Here is a 15,633-nt window from a genome sequence, read left to right as displayed (position 1 = left end):
GAACCTGAACTTCCTTAGGTCCTGATGCTGACCACAGTGGAGCAGGGACAGGTTAGGAAAGCACTGCAGTCATCCACAGGGCTTGGGTTAAGATGAACCCTCCCTATCCCCGCTCAATGCCATTCTCAGCAGGGGCTAGAAGTTTGGAATAAACAAAGCCAGTAGCTCTGCAAAGCAGTGTCAAGCTGCTGGCACAGAGATAAACTGCTGTGTCTCCATCTCCAAGGCCCTCATGTTCAGCTGGAGTGATATTCACTGAACTGCTGACCTGAGAATTAGTCAGATAGGCTTCCTTTAGATCTCTGCCGCATTTCATAATGCTGAATGAGGAACTGGTGGCCTTGGCCAGGAGTCTGTTGATATACAATGTTGTGTCCAGTGGTGGGGCAGAATAGCAGAATGGACTTTCCTCCTTTGGCTTTGATTAGTTACCTTGGGGAGTGGATAACTTTGACATCCAGAAAACCTAGGGGAAAAGGAGACAGAAGTGAGTACCTCAACAGTGAGAAGATGACCCTCCCTCCATCAATAATAAAGAGCTTTGGCCCCTGGAGCCACCCTACTTGTGCTCAGGGCTTACCTGCTCATAGAAGGGTCAGACAGCAGAGGACCCTCAGTCCTCAAATGGACTCTAGAAAGTCTGGACAGGACGACTCCCTACATAAGGTGCTGGGCTCCGGGTTCAGATAGCAGCTGCTCATTTCTGATCCTCTCTTTTCTCAGTTTGGAGAATTTTCCTGTAGCATCATGGATGTCACTATGTATTCCAATAGGATCCCTGTACCCCAGAGCATGATGAAGTGGCCAGGTCTACCCGCAACTATGCTGAGCTTCCAGTGAGCAGGGGAAGCTACACTCAGCAAAGCAGGGCTGTATGTGGGGCAGATAACCCACACTCCAGCTTCTCTAACTCATCTCAGGAGTGTGCTCATCTCCCTTCCTGACCAGGAAGTTCCAGGTTGTTCCCTTAAAGCCTTTGCACACTCCCCCAAATGTAGACTCCTGGAGAGTCTGTGAATATAGAAGGTTGCAGTTCATGGCTCACAGTGGTGACAAACACATGAGCATATGGGAAGGGGAACAAAGGTCTGTCTTAACCACAGCCTCTGATGCATACAGATCCCAAGCAAACACCCAGCAAGGAAGCCTGGAGGCAGGCTCAGAGGATCCACAGAGTCCTCACATGGCAAGCCATGAAATCACCAGGACTTCTAAATATCTCTGCAGTCCCTGGAAGCTGGGTAGTTTGCAGTAATCTCAGCTCTTGCCTGTGACACAAAGGTGAACTTCTTTCTCTTTTCTTCTGAAAATTAGAAACAAAATTATAAATCTAATCAATTTGTATTGTAGGAAGCGAGAAAGCCTCCAGTCATTGCTACCTACCTTTGGAATGGGGGTGGGAGCTTGATAAAGGCTACCTAAGGAAAATTAACTCCCAGAGGAGCCAGCAGGGAATTCTATTAACAATAACTCATCTGGGCAATTGAGAAAATGAACCAACAGGCCCAAGAAGAGGAAAACAACTTCTATGATATGTTGCATATTTTGAAGTGCCTATTCCACTCTTTTCCTCCTTTTCTAGGGTTGAACTGTTTCTTCATGATGCATTTGGAGGTTCTTTTATGTATGTGTCTGTTTCTCATATATATTCTTATTAGTATCTTTGCAGTATATTTTAAAGAAACACATTCAGGCACATAATAGAAAGCACTTTTTATTCAGTAATACAACATATGTTTTGTAATTGGCTCATTTATATTAGGTAGATTATTTGGATTTGTTATGGATATTTATTTTGTAACATTTATCCCTTTCTGCTTGCATTTCTTTTCTGTTGGTTTCATCCCTTCCTTGCTCTTTTTAAGCAGTTCTGTGGATCAGTGCAGAGCTTTCATAAATACACTCACTCATCTGGTAGGTGTCTGTTTTGTTTTATAGTGGTTGCTGTAGAGTATGCATTTTAACACAGCCTACTTTTAAGTAATTTCCCACAGTTTAGGAAAAACTTACAATGTTGTGATATTTGTTCATTCATCATTTTTCCATCTTTATATAATTATTTTTTTATTGATTGGAGCTTTACTTTCAGCTTTTTTATTTAAGAAAAGGAGTAAATGTAAACATAGCCAAACAGAACAAAGCAGATCAGAAGAAAACAATATAAGTGATACAGATTTCAAAACAAGACAACGTGAGATCTACAGTGGCTACCATAATGTCTCTTGTTCTCTTCTAAATTTTTGTCTGTATTTTCATACACAACAAATTCATACAAAACAAAATAGTATAAAAATATGACCAGAAAAGGGTAATGAGGGCATTATATGCCTTCAAAACCAGACAATACGAAAATTAGCATTGGCTGCTATAATATATCTTATTCTCTTCAAAATAGCTGTCCATACTTTCATGTATATTGAAGTTGAACAATACAAATCATACTAAAACCACCATTATTTGATTTCACAGCATGATGATACAAAATCAGTGAGGGATACTATAATATCTGTTTGTCTGCAAAATACCTGTTCATTTCATCACATATAATATAATCAATTCTCATAAACTGTTTAAGAGAAGGGCTAGGCATGTATAAGTCTCTACAGGTATACCTATCCTTTCTTCAGTAGACTGAAAAAGCAAGCCAAACCAAACCACACCAAAGCAAACCAAACCAAACAAAACAGATTACTAGAAAAATAAGAAACAAAAAGACAAATAAATAAGAAGAGCAGAGAGCTCAAAAAAAAAAAAAAGATATAGGCCATCCAAACATTGTGGTAGGAACAGAATTAACTGTGCTATTTTTCATAATGATCTTCAAGAGGTCTTCAGGTCACCTGACACAAATGTGGCAACTTGTTCCAATCCAATGACTATTAACTGCTTTGTTTTCAGAATTTATAAAATTTGTAGCACGGTCATTATAATTATATTAAATTCAGGGAATTATAATTACCTGAATAGATATTTACTTCTTTTGTTAGACTGATTCCTAAGTATTTCAGTTTTTGGATGCTATTGTGAAGAGTATGTTCTCTTGTTTCCCTCTCTGTGGTTTTGTTGTTAGTGTGTATGAATGATTTTGATTTTACGTGTTTACTTTGTATCCAGCTATATTACTGAATTTATTTATTATACCTAGGAGTATTTCAATGGAGTATTGGGGGTGTTCCATGTAGAGTATCATGTCATCTTCAAATAATGATAATTTAAATTCTTTTGCTATCCTTACCCCTTTTATTTCTCTCTCTTGTACAATTGTTCTGGTTAGTATTTCCAGCACTGTATTGAGTAGGAGTGGTGATAATGAACATGCTTGTCTTGCTCCTAATTTTAAGGTAAGAGGTTTCTGGTTTTGGCCATTTCATATGATGGTGACTTGGTTTGTCACAGATGGTTTTTATCATATTGAGGTAAACACCTTATATTCCAATTTTCTGTAAGGTTCTTACAATAAATGAATGATGGACCTTATCAAAAGCTTTTTCTGTATCTATAGAAATGATCATGTGATTCTTACTTTTGGCTTTATTGGTATGGTGGATTACATTTATTGATTTACATATGTTGAAACATCCCTGCATGCCTGGGATGAATCCCACTTGGTCATGGTGTATAATCTACTTGATGATTGGCTGCATCCTATTTGCTGATATTTTATTGAGGATTTTTGCATCTGTGTTCATTAGGGAGATTAGTCTATAGTTTTGTTTTTTACTTGGGTCTTTCTCAGGTTTTGGTACTAGAGTAATATATGCTTCTAGGAATGACTTAGGAAGGATTGCTTCCCTTTCAATTTTATTGAGAGTTTGAGGAGTGTCGGCATTAAGTTTTCTTTTATTTATTGTAGAATTCTGCAGTGAATCAGTCTGGTCCTGGGCTCTTCTTTGTAGGTAAGGACTTAATTAAATTTTCAATTTCATTAATAGAAATTGGATTATTCAGCAGTTTTATATCTTCTTGACCTATCTTTTGGTACTTCATGTGTTTCTAGGAATCTGTCTATTTCTTCTGTGTTAGCAAACCTTTGAGATTAGAGGTTTTTGAACTAGGTGTTGATGATCTGTATTTCTATAGATTCTGTAGTGATTTAGCCTTTTTCTTTTCTTATTGCATGAATTTGAGCTTTTTCCTCCCATTTTAAAATAAAGTTGGCTAGGGTCTTATCAATTTTATTTATTCTTTCAAAGAACCAACTCTGATACATTGATTTTTTGGATTGTTTTCTTAGTCTCTATTGCATTGATTTTTGCTCTGATTTTTATAATTTCCTCTCTTATTTTGGCTTTGGGCTTCACTTGCTCTTCTTTCTCTAGATGTTTGAGGTGTAACATGAGTTTTTTTTTTTTTTTTTTTTTTTTTTTTTCTTTTTTGGATTTGTTATGTTTTCCTGATGTGGGAACTCAGTGCAATAATTTTCCTCTGAGGACAGCTTTCATTGCATCCCACAGATTCCCGTAAGTTGTATTTGTATTTTGTTTCCTTGAAGGCATTGTTTAATTTCTTCTTTAATTTCCCCTGTGACCCACTGGTTACTCAAGAGTGTGTTATTCAGTTTCCATGTGTTTGTGGGAATTTTGTAGTATCTTTCTGCTGTTGCATCTTTATTTTTCTGTTCTTTTTAATTGTCTGTTTTGCTTAGTGGTATTTTCCTATGTGTATCTAAACTGTCTTTCAGTATTCTTTGTGATCATGAAGTTCTTAGGCTGTTCTTTTTCATGGAAGTTTCTTATTTTTCCATCGATTTTGAAGGACAGTTTTTCAGGGTACATTAGTTTAGGTTGGAAATAATTTTCCTTTAGGATCTGAAATAATTCACCCCATGCTCTTCTTGACTTTATTGTTTGTGCTAAGAAGTCTGTTGTGATTCTGATAGATTTTCCTTTATAAGTGATCTATCTTTTGTCTTTGAAATCTTTTAGTATTCTATTCTTATGTTGGATTTCTGGGATGGTGATTATTAAATGTTTGAGTGTAGTTTTATTTTGGTTATAACTATTTGGAGTTCTATATGCTTCACTAACCCTGATGTCGGTTTCCAATCACATGTTTGGGAAATTTTCAGCTATTACTTCTCTATTCTCCTGACATCCTTTATGTTGTTCCCTTCTTTTTCATTTATCCCTATCAAACTGATGTTGTATTTCTTTACATTATCTTGTAGTTGTGGAATTGTTATTTCCTGATTCATTGTTATTTTAAAAAGATCTTTCCTTTCCTGTTAACTAGCTGCAATCTGGTCTTTGAGGTCTGAAATTCTATCTTCACTTTCACTGAGGTGGTTTTTACAGCTTTCAATGGAATTTTTGATTTCCTGTATATCTCTTTGCCTCTGCTTTATGTATTCTGATTATTTCTGATATTGTTCATCCAGGGATTCTATATTTTTGTTTACGTCCTCCACTTTTTAAACTGTGTCTATTTTAGGTATGTTCAGCATCTCCTTCATTTCTTTTATCATTTATTCCTTTACCTGGGAGATTATTTCTAGTTTGAATTCCTTTAAAGCTTCCTGGAGTTGCTACTTTATTTCAGTTGCTATTATGCCTGATATTTCCAGTATATGACATATATTTTCTTCTGTGCTCCTATGGTTTCTTGGGATGTAAGTTTGAGATTGTAATTTGGTCTTTCATTTTGTCATTTTCCTATATTTCTGTGTTTCAAGTGTTATTCCAAGACTTCCCAGGGGTCTGTTGGAAATCATCTTCTATGCCCTCAGCTCTTGGGACTCTGTCTACCCAGCTCCCCAGATTGAGAAAGCATCCCTGGGGGTGTGACAGGCCGCTCAAGACCCACCAAGCTGGTCCAGTGCAACAGGAAGCTGCGAAGTTCCCTGTTCAGGCTGAGCAAGGGTCCCAAACTAGCTGGGCTTGGGGGAAGATGCGGGAGTCACTCACCCCAAGGGACCCAGCCTCTGGAACCAATGGTGCCCACTTGCTTGCTTAGAATTACAGAATCTGCGAAGCACAGCCAGGAGCAGGGAGGCCATTTCAGGCCCGCTCAGGACCCGCCATGCTGGTCCAGTGCACCCGGAAGCCACAAAATTCCTGATTTCATTTTTCATTTCTGTTAATATTTGTTTTGTATGACTGGGTGCTCCCTAATTTGGTACACATATATTTAAGATTATTATCTCTTGCTCTTGACATTTTCCCTTAACCAGTATGTAGGGACCTTCTATATCTCTTTGGACTGTTCTATGTTTGAACATCACATTGACTGCAAACAGAATACCTTCCCCTGCTTTTTCGTTGGATTCTTTTGCATGGAGTATTGTTTTCTACACTTTTACTTTCTGTCTATGAGTTTCCTTTGGGATTAGATGTGTTTCCTGTATACAGCACATGTTTGGATGTTGTTTCTTGACCCATTTTGGCAGTCTGTTTCTTTTCATTGGAGAATTGAGGCTATTTATGTTAATGTTTATAACAGATATATGTTGGTTTACTTTTGACATGTTGTCTTTCAGCTATTGATTCTTTCCCTTTCCACTCCATTTAATTTTTGCCTTGCCTACTGGTTTATTCTTTTGTCTGTGTAGAATTTCTTTCAGTATTCTATGCAGAGTTGGTGTGGTCATGAATTTCTTCTGCTGCTCTTTGTCATGGAAGTATCTTATTTCTGCATCCATTTTGAAGGACAGTTTTGTTTGTCAGGGTTTGAAATCATTTTCCTTTAGAATCTGAAATACTTCACTCCATGCTCTTGTTGACTTCATTGTTTGTGTTGAGAAGTCTTCTGTGATTTTGATAGGCTTTCCTATATAGATGATCTGTCTCTTCTCTCTAGCAGCTCTTTATATTCTGTTCTTATATTGGATAACTGTGGTGTTGATTGTTATACTTCTGGGTATTTTTAAATTTTGTTTATGATCATTTGGAGCTCTATAAGCGTCATTCATCTGTATGTGAATTTCAGTTCTCATGTTTGGAAAGTTTTCACCTCTGACTTCTATAAATTGCCTATTGATATCCAAAAAAGAAAGTGTTGTCACCTTGTTTTTTGCTTATACCTGTCAATCTTATGTTGTTTTTCTTTGCATCATCTTGAACCTGTTGAATTGTTATTTCCTGATTCCTTTTTTTTTTTTTGTTTTTTAAGAACTTTTCTTTCCTGTTCACTAGTGGCAATCTTGTCTTTGAGGTCTGAAATTCTATCTTCACTTTCGTTGGGGCCGTTTTGCCTATGTTCAATGGAATTTTTGATTTCTTGTATATCTCTTTGAATCTGCTTATGCATTCTGTTTGTTTCTTATATTGTTCATTTAAGGTTTTGATCTGTTGCATTGTTCCTCTAGCTTTTAACTATGTCTTCTTTAGATATGTTCAGCATTTCTTTCATTACATATATCATTTCTTCTTTTACCTGGGAGATTCTTTCTGATCTGAGTTCCTTTATAACTTCCTGGAGCTCTTTCTTTACTTCAGTTGTTATAATTTCATGAATTTCAGGTATATGGCTTACAAGTTCTTCTATATCCATGTCAGCTAGGCTTGCATGGTTTTGGCTGGAAATTTGAGATTGCATTTTGCTCTTTTGTTTTGTTATTTTCCTATATTTCCAGGTTTTAAGTGATATTCCAAAGCTTCCCCCATGAGTTGCAACTCACCTGGTCCTCTTTTGGCTCCTGGGACATACAGCAAGTAACTGTTAGTCACTTGTAGGTCACGAGGCCTGGCTGCATTAGACCTTTTCTGGTCTAACTAGGTGCATCCTCAGGTGATTTGGGGGACAGGGTGTGTTCTTGCCATCTGGGGGTGACCTTCCAAGGCTTCCCTGTGTGCTAGGATTCAACTTGTACACATTCAGCACGTAGGACTGAATTCAGACCCCTTCTAGCCACTTAGGATTTGCTGGGAATGGCCTAGTTAGGGAGCAGGGACCACCCTTGCATCCTCTGACAATTTAGGATGCCAGGCATGGTCTTACTTCCTGGGAGCGATGTTTCAACAATTACTTGTGCCCCGAGGCTCAACTTATGCATGCTCAGCTCCCAGAACTGAATTCAGGCTGCTGATATCTGCTGTGAAATCATTATTAAATTGCTGTTCCAGTGTGTCCCCATTCACATTATTCACTGCTCTGGCACCGTATAACTTCTGGATTTATTCCAATATCAAAATAACCATGAGAGATAAATACTGTGAATTGATTGAGGAGAATTAATCAATTGGTTAACTATTTTTTTTTTTGCCAAGAATCATCCTGCTAACCTTTCCATCTGTAGCACCCTCGTGAGTCAGTGCCTCCCTTCTGATTGTCTCACAAAAATGCCCTTGAACACAGTTCAGACACACAATATTTGCAATTTCTATGATATCCAGCTAGGGTATCAAGATCATAGAGTTACTGAGTCTGTGTTAAGAAACCTGGCTGCCAAATGTGGTCTTCTACCTGTAGGTATTATAGAGGTAGATTTGTAGAGGAAAATAAAGCAACCATCTTATATTATTATATTATTCTGTAAAATTTCATATGGAAAGTTGATTGATTTAAACCCAAGTCAGTGTAATACAAGAATTAGGCTCCTATTCTGATCTACCTTCAGAAGTCTCAAAATATTGTTCTTTGCTCTTGTCTTGTCTTATTTTTCTAATTCTATGATTTAGTTATATCCAGAGCTAATGCTACTGTTCAACATCTATACAAATATTTCTTCTGAGTGTTTTGTTTACTCATGTATTTTTATAACATTTAATATAGATGTTTTCTTTTTTCTATGCAGAACTCTTGTTTGTTACCCAGTGGAGCCAAATCGAACTGCCCTCATGTAATAGTTCCGAAACTGGATAATCTCTGATTACTCAAGGAGCTTCAAGTTGCTCGTGTGATTTCTACATTTCTCCCACTGAAAAGCAAATTCAAATTACACACTGGAAGCTACCGTCCATCTCCATTCGGTTGAGTGTAGCAGTATTTATCTTCTGTGAATTTACACATACCTGCACACACACATACACACTCACGTGTGCAGGCTCATGGACCTCTGCTCACACCAAGGCTAGAAGTTGCACAAGAGTTCCAGTGGGAACACATTCAGAAAGGGTAGCTTTTTCTCTTCATTTAGACAGGGGACCAGGTAGTAGTGTCCCTCTTTGCACTGTGGGTGCCCTTTTTTGTTCAGAGAGAGACTGTGGCTATGCTTTGCAGTATATGCACTGCTGGAACAGAGGTACGGGGGCTCTGGCTGGTGATGGCTGACTCCAGAGTCAGGGGGAAATTCTCCTTCTTATCTCTGAAGACAATGCTTCATTCTGTAGCTTCTCTCTTGGTAGGGCTGGAAATACTTCCTGAGTAGTGCAGTAGCCTCAACCCCTGACCTGGATCTTGGAGACACTAGAACACTGTATAATGGTTCATATTCTGAGAGTTCTCTAGGGTTATCTTTTTTACCATGTGTATAATGCAGTATCTGGGTGTCTGGATGATTCCAGCATCCATGAAGCCTTTAGGCCAGAGAAGCACAAGATGAAATCTAAATCTAATGCATAGTTTGTACTTTCAGAGGAAAAATCTGGAGCAGGGACTCTGAAAACCCATTATAAGGTTTGCTAGCAGAGTCCAGGATTTGCTTCCTTCCGGGAGACAAAGGGTTGCAAATAGAGGTTAGGGCTCACAGCTAGTAACTATAGAATGAAACAGTTACATCTAGATCCTAAGGTTTCAGGACAGAGACTGGAGAACTCCCAGGTTCCTCCATCAGAAGAGGGTGGATGGGCCCCTGATGTTGCTCCTATCCACACTTGCAGATTCATCCTGGCTAAGGGTCCCTTCCCACTGGCCTCAGACAGGGTTGCCCACTTGTCTTATGGAGAAGACCTGCATTGAGGGAGGAGTATTGCAGCAAGCCACTCAGCTGAGAGCAAACTGTATTATGGAATTTTCCCACATTCCTCTAAGGCTGTTGGTCCTCTCTGTGCACCTGTCCTGATACAAAAGCTGCCCTGCCAAACTCTTCAATCTTATTGAATTTTATCTTATTTATCTTATCTTATTGAAGTGAATCTTATTTAAGTTTAGAAAGAAATTTCCCCCAGCTCTTGCATACTTGTTGGTAGCCTAGCAGAAACTGAAAACTTCTCAGCATATGCCTGATAGTGAATCCAAAACCAAGTTACTGTTAACCATTTCCTTCCTATGTTATTTTCCCAGACTCCCTAGAGCTCTTTTAGAACCCTGTGAAATCACAGTGCCATCTTGTGTTCTGTATGTGAAATCTCATTGTTATTTTCCTTGCAATGGCTTAAGAAATGCAGATAAATGCCTGCATAGTGTGCAGATTTTATGGGCAATTTCCTTAGATTTTAATGCAACTCTAACTCGTACCCTGAATTTCAATCATCATGCTTACCTCTTCATTTTCCTTATATCACATACTTCAATTGCAACTGTAAACAGAAACACCAGTGATATGGAGGAAGATTTTTTTATGTAACCAGTGAAGATGGGGATCATTCCCAGAATATCTGGCCCTGATTTCTGGAGGTCTAGAGTTTATATGAGGAAGTCAAGCAGGAAGTACAGAGGCAGAATTCCTTGTCAGTTAGGGATTCTTTTATGCCCTATGCATCACAGTGGCCAGCAGTTTCTAGGAGAGAGGAGCAGAGGGGAAATGAAACAGAAACTACTACCTGGATGACTAGAAATCAGAAGGATCCTGGCTGGTGAGGGGGTGGTATTTTCTGCTATACAGTCACTGCCTTAAGGTGATTTATTTAAAGCCATTTTCTAAATTAAGAAGGATAGATTGGGAGGAATGAGTGAAAATACTTGGTGTCAAATATTGTTGAAAAAATGAAATGTAAGAAGTATTATTTCTTTTAAATCCATTACTCTGAGATTATAAAGGTTAAGAACAAAACAAACATTCAAAACTTTGCCCAAACAATAAAGGAGCAAAGGACTGTGCAGATAATGTGATTACGTTCAAAACGGGATCAAATGTGTGAGTTAAAATTAAAATGAGGAAAACTGGAAGGTATCTTGCAAAACAACAATCATGGAAGATGCAGTGTCTAGTGGTAAAGCTTGAGTGCATAGTATTAAAAATGCACAAAGTCATTTGACACTAAATCAATGACTTGCCCAATGGGTGTTTACTGATATGAGCAACAGGGAATAGAGGAATCTGAGGACCCACTAGGACAGGGAAGTTCAGCTACCCAGCAGACTGTGGGTGGATTAGAGAACTTGTTTATTTTCTTAAGGACCAGCCTAAAGGATCCATTTCCACTCCCTGAAATCTGCTCATGTGTCTCTTTCTGCATTCTGCATGCAGAGAGCCGGCAAGGCAGATGTTAAGAAGACTTTATCAGTAAACTATAAATGCAGAAAAAAGCAAGAGTTTGTTTAGATGGGGGCACACTGTCAAGGTGGCAGCAGGGGAGTTCTGCCAAGAATAGTGACTCTTGGGAAAGAAATTTGGTGTACTGAAACACTGCAATACTTGTTAAGTGGATTTATAGGAACTGAGATTTCCCTGCAAACTACACAGAGGCACCTGAATTATGGCTGGGTCTGTGATCCTCAGTCTCACTCCTGGAGCCCTAAGTTGTTTCTTGAGACTCCCAGATACCTATGAAATATGATCATATAAACTCTGACCATGGTCTTCACTGATACAAACCACAGTTGGGCAAGTAATTTAATTACAATGTAAGCATTTGAGTTTATAAGAAATAACATGTAACAATACATATATCAAATAAAGCAGACTAAAAGAGACGTCTTTTTAAAAAATTCAAAGTTTGAATTTTTAAAATCTCATTTTTTTGATTTGAAAACCAAAGGGATATCTTTTCAAATCAAAAGGCTAGAATAATGATTAAAACAGTCTGATTTCCATAGTGGTTGCAACAGTCTACACTCCCACCAGCAGTGGAGAAGGTTCCTTTTTTTCCACAGTCCCTCAAGCATTTGTTGTTGGTTGTTTTCTTGATGGCACTCATTCTTTCTTGATTGAGATGGAATCTCAGGTTGATATTAATTTGTATCTCTCAAATGACCTGTGGTATTGAGCATTTTTCATGTTTTTTTGCAATTTGTACTTCTGTATCTGATAAATGTATATTCATTTTATATGCTTATTTTTGGATTATATCTTTACATATCAGATGTCTGACATTTTGAATTCTTCATATATTCTAGATATTAGGCCTTTGTCTGAGGAACAGCTGGCAAATTTTTTTCCCATTCAGTGGTTTGTATCTTCACTCTGTTGGTGGTTTCATTTGCTCTGCAAAAGCATTTTAATAAGACAAAATCCTGCTTCTTAAGTCTCTGTAATATTTCATTTGTGATCCAATATTTATTCATAAAGTCATTACCTATACCTATGTCTTCAAGAGTTTTGTTTTTTTTCCACAAAATTTTGTGTTTCTGTTTTAATATCTAGATTTTATATCCACTTTGCCTTTAATTTAGTGCATGTTGATGGACATGACTCTAGTTTTAGACTTTGACATTTAGAAACCTAATTTTTTCAACACTATTTATTAAAGGGGTGGCCTTTCATACAGTGAATGTACTGGGCCCCTGTGTAAAAGGTAAGGTGACTTAGTGTGTTTGGAGTTGTTTGTGCATCTGTAAGGACATTCCTTAAAAAAATAAAACTGGTTATTCACCTTCTTGGAATCTCCCCAAAAGAGTTAAAAACATCACACCACAGGGATATATGTATACCCAGACATAGCAGCACATTGTATGATGGCTAAATTTTGGAAAAAGTCCAAATGCCCATCAGCCAGTGACTAGATAAAGAAAATGTGTTTTTTATAAATACAATGGGGTAATATTCAGGCATAAAAATGATTAACGTGAGACATTTTGAGGTAAATGGCTGCACATTGAGGCCATACTTAAAAGAAATAAATCATATACACATTTACAAATATTGCATTGTATCCAAGTAGGAGAAACTGAAAATGTAAATAAGGGCCAAAATATATAATAGATGCTGTAAAATAGGAAGAAAATTTTCAAATGGAAAGGGATACTGGGAAGGGGAAAGAAAATACATAAGAATAAAAACTGAAACAAAAATTTTGTAAATATAAGGGAGGGAAGAAGAGTTGAAGGGAGAAGAATATGAAAAATAGAAGAATTAGTTTGCCCCATGCACAGGTACAAATTCCATATAATGAATGTGATCATTATCTAAATCTAAAATGTATCAATATACATACTTAATTAAAAATGCAATTTTTGGAAGACTCACAGGTTATTAAGAAGCCGGGGTGGTAGTGAAAGCATTCTTTAGACTAGGAATTAGAATGGAAACATCTGAAAGCAAAAGTAAAACGAATGAAAGGAACGAATTGGTAAACTAAGCAGAAGAAATGACCTTTTATTATTGCTATCATTATGTTCATTCATTTACTGTAAAAAATGTAACAAAGTCTTTAACTTCAAAAAGGAAGACAAATTTGGTATGTTGCAGAAAACTCTCACTGTGACAGAGATGTAAGGGGATCCTGAACAGGGAGTGAATGTGTAGCCTCAAATCTTTCACCAACCAGAGTCAGCAGATGGGGTGGCATGGGGCAGCACACCGTGTGTGACCCAAGCTAATGTAGGTGAGCAACAACTTCCAAGTCATAGGAAAGATCGCCTGTCACAGCTGTGACCACCAATGCTAAGATACCCAATTCTTCACCAGCTGTGCTGGGCTGGTGGAGGACTTCTAGGATCAAACAGTTAATGAGGGTTTCTTTCTACCCAAATTTATAGCCAGTGTGCTGGCAGAGGTCTTCTGTGGTCTGAAAAGTCTATAGATGTTCACTGTTGTTTATGGTTTCTAGGAGCTGACAGGAGAAAAGGAAGTTTGTGAACAGGAAGGAGGTGGCCTTGGCTCACTGTGGCTGCTTGCACAGAGGTACACAGCAGAATCCCCTGGCTGTACACTCTGGATCTTCAGATGGGAGAAGGTGCCCTCAGTCCTCTCAGCAGAGAACCTTTCAGGAGGCATCCCTGAGGTGTCTGATGGAAGTTTATCCTGAAAGTACATGAGGAACTTCGGGCCTTGTTCTGGGTTCTTTTGGTACCAATAAAGAACAGTGTGTCCAGAAATTGGATCACACCTGAAAGTTACATTCTGTCCCTTCTTTGTGACCTTGTAACTGGGGGACTGGGAGACTCCAGCTTCGGTGTGATCTATGAAGACAGAGGCTGGGAATAGAATGATAAAAACAGATATAGTTGCCTCTTGCATAAGCCACATGCGTACACACATCTCCATAGGCACACACACACAAATACCATGAAACTGTTTGGTTTTCTCTGCACTCACCTATCCCCAGAAGACAGAGGGCAACCCAGGAAAGAAACCTGGTGCCCATGCTAGGATGAGCTCAGAACAGAGGCTCACCAGAACAGACAGAAAAGGAAACGCATCTTTTGACACCACACAGTGGTTCCCACCATGAAATCACTTCCTCTCAAAATCCCCTCCACCTTAGTAATACATAATTTACACTACAAAATACTAGGGTGACTGATTTAAATATTTATAAGCCAGTTTTTAACAAAAGTAATTCATAGGTCATAATTTCTAAACTTAATGCTGTCTGGATGCATAGTCCACACATTTTGTGTTCTTTCTCAAGGAAGGATTAAAAGATAGGTTATGCATCTGTGTGTGAATGCATTTTAAACACAAAAACTTTGCATATAAAAATAATCTTTTCTTTTCTCCTTTTCCCACTTATACACAGCTCCAGGCAAACTACCAAAATTATATTTGTTGACTTTATCACATTTGAATTCAAGAATGTATCACACTTTGAGGTGGAAATTTCCACACCAAGTGAAAAGGAGCTCTATCCATGTGGATTTTTCCATGCTGGTACAACAGGTGAATGCTTTTCATAATCCACAGCAGACTGATTCACTCACAGAAATTCACTACCTTTTACAGTTCTGAGCACTGGATTAGGCAACTGGAATCTGATATGTGAAAAACATTAGGATGCCAAGTCCTAACCTGAAAAATTTGTTTGTCCATTGGTCCACTGAAGACAATGAAAGAACAGAAGTACTTGACTTATCACTTAAATTCAACTTATTCAGCGAAATACCATGTTTCCACTTTGAAGTTTATGTTACAGTTCAAGTGGGTTTAAAGAACACAGTACAATATTCACAGTGGATTTAAAGATCACAATATTCTTGTATACAGTACATGAGTTAATATTGCTAGGCAAGACCCTAGCACCATGGCAACTCATGAAGGAGAAAACAGTAGAAACAGCTAAAAGTTTGCTTCTGAAGAGGGGGACAACTGGAATCTCAGTGGAGACAGGAAAATCCAGAGTGGAGACATCCCATTTTTGGCATCATTCACCTGCAATCCCAAGTGTAGGCTAGGAGGAACTCCTGAAGACCATAGCAGGGTAAGAAGGTGGGTGACTGGAAGTACCGTTTTGGGAGAAGCTTTCCTGTGTGAGGTCCTTAAATCAGTTACTTAGCCTGGAAACTACCTTTCTAGAACAAAGGTCAAGGAGGTCTTCATTCAGAATTTAGGGTGAACTGGTAAGAGACTGACCACTTAGAAGATCATTATGGTCTTACAAGGAGACAATGACCTGCAGGTCCAGAGGTGTGAACACCCCGAGGGCATCCTTTTCTCTC

The 15,633-nt window shown here is 38.2% G+C and overlaps 1 long non-coding RNA gene across 1 annotated transcript; it reads right to left on the bottom strand.

Moving 5' to 3' along the window:
• Positions 1-13,865: 13,865 nt before the first annotated feature.
• LOC134476439 (uncharacterized) lies at positions 13,866-14,345 on the bottom strand. Its single transcript, XR_010048078.1, has 3 exons — positions 14,294-14,345; positions 14,085-14,172; positions 13,866-13,999 (listed from the first exon to the last, which is right to left on the bottom strand). It is a non-coding gene; the product is annotated as an uncharacterized LOC134476439 (long non-coding RNA).
• Between the last annotated feature and the right edge of the window lie 1,288 nt (positions 14,346-15,633).

Source organism: Cavia porcellus, unplaced genomic scaffold (assembly GCF_034190915.1).
Source record: "Cavia porcellus strain 051 isolate PalLab524CR breed Dunkin Hartley unplaced genomic scaffold, mCavPor4.1 scaffold_6, whole genome shotgun sequence".
In the NCBI taxonomy this organism is placed as follows: domain Eukaryota; kingdom Metazoa; phylum Chordata; class Mammalia; order Rodentia; family Caviidae; genus Cavia; species Cavia porcellus.
Note: the sequence above shows the minus strand (reverse complement) of the source record. Positions and strands in the feature narration are given on the sequence as shown.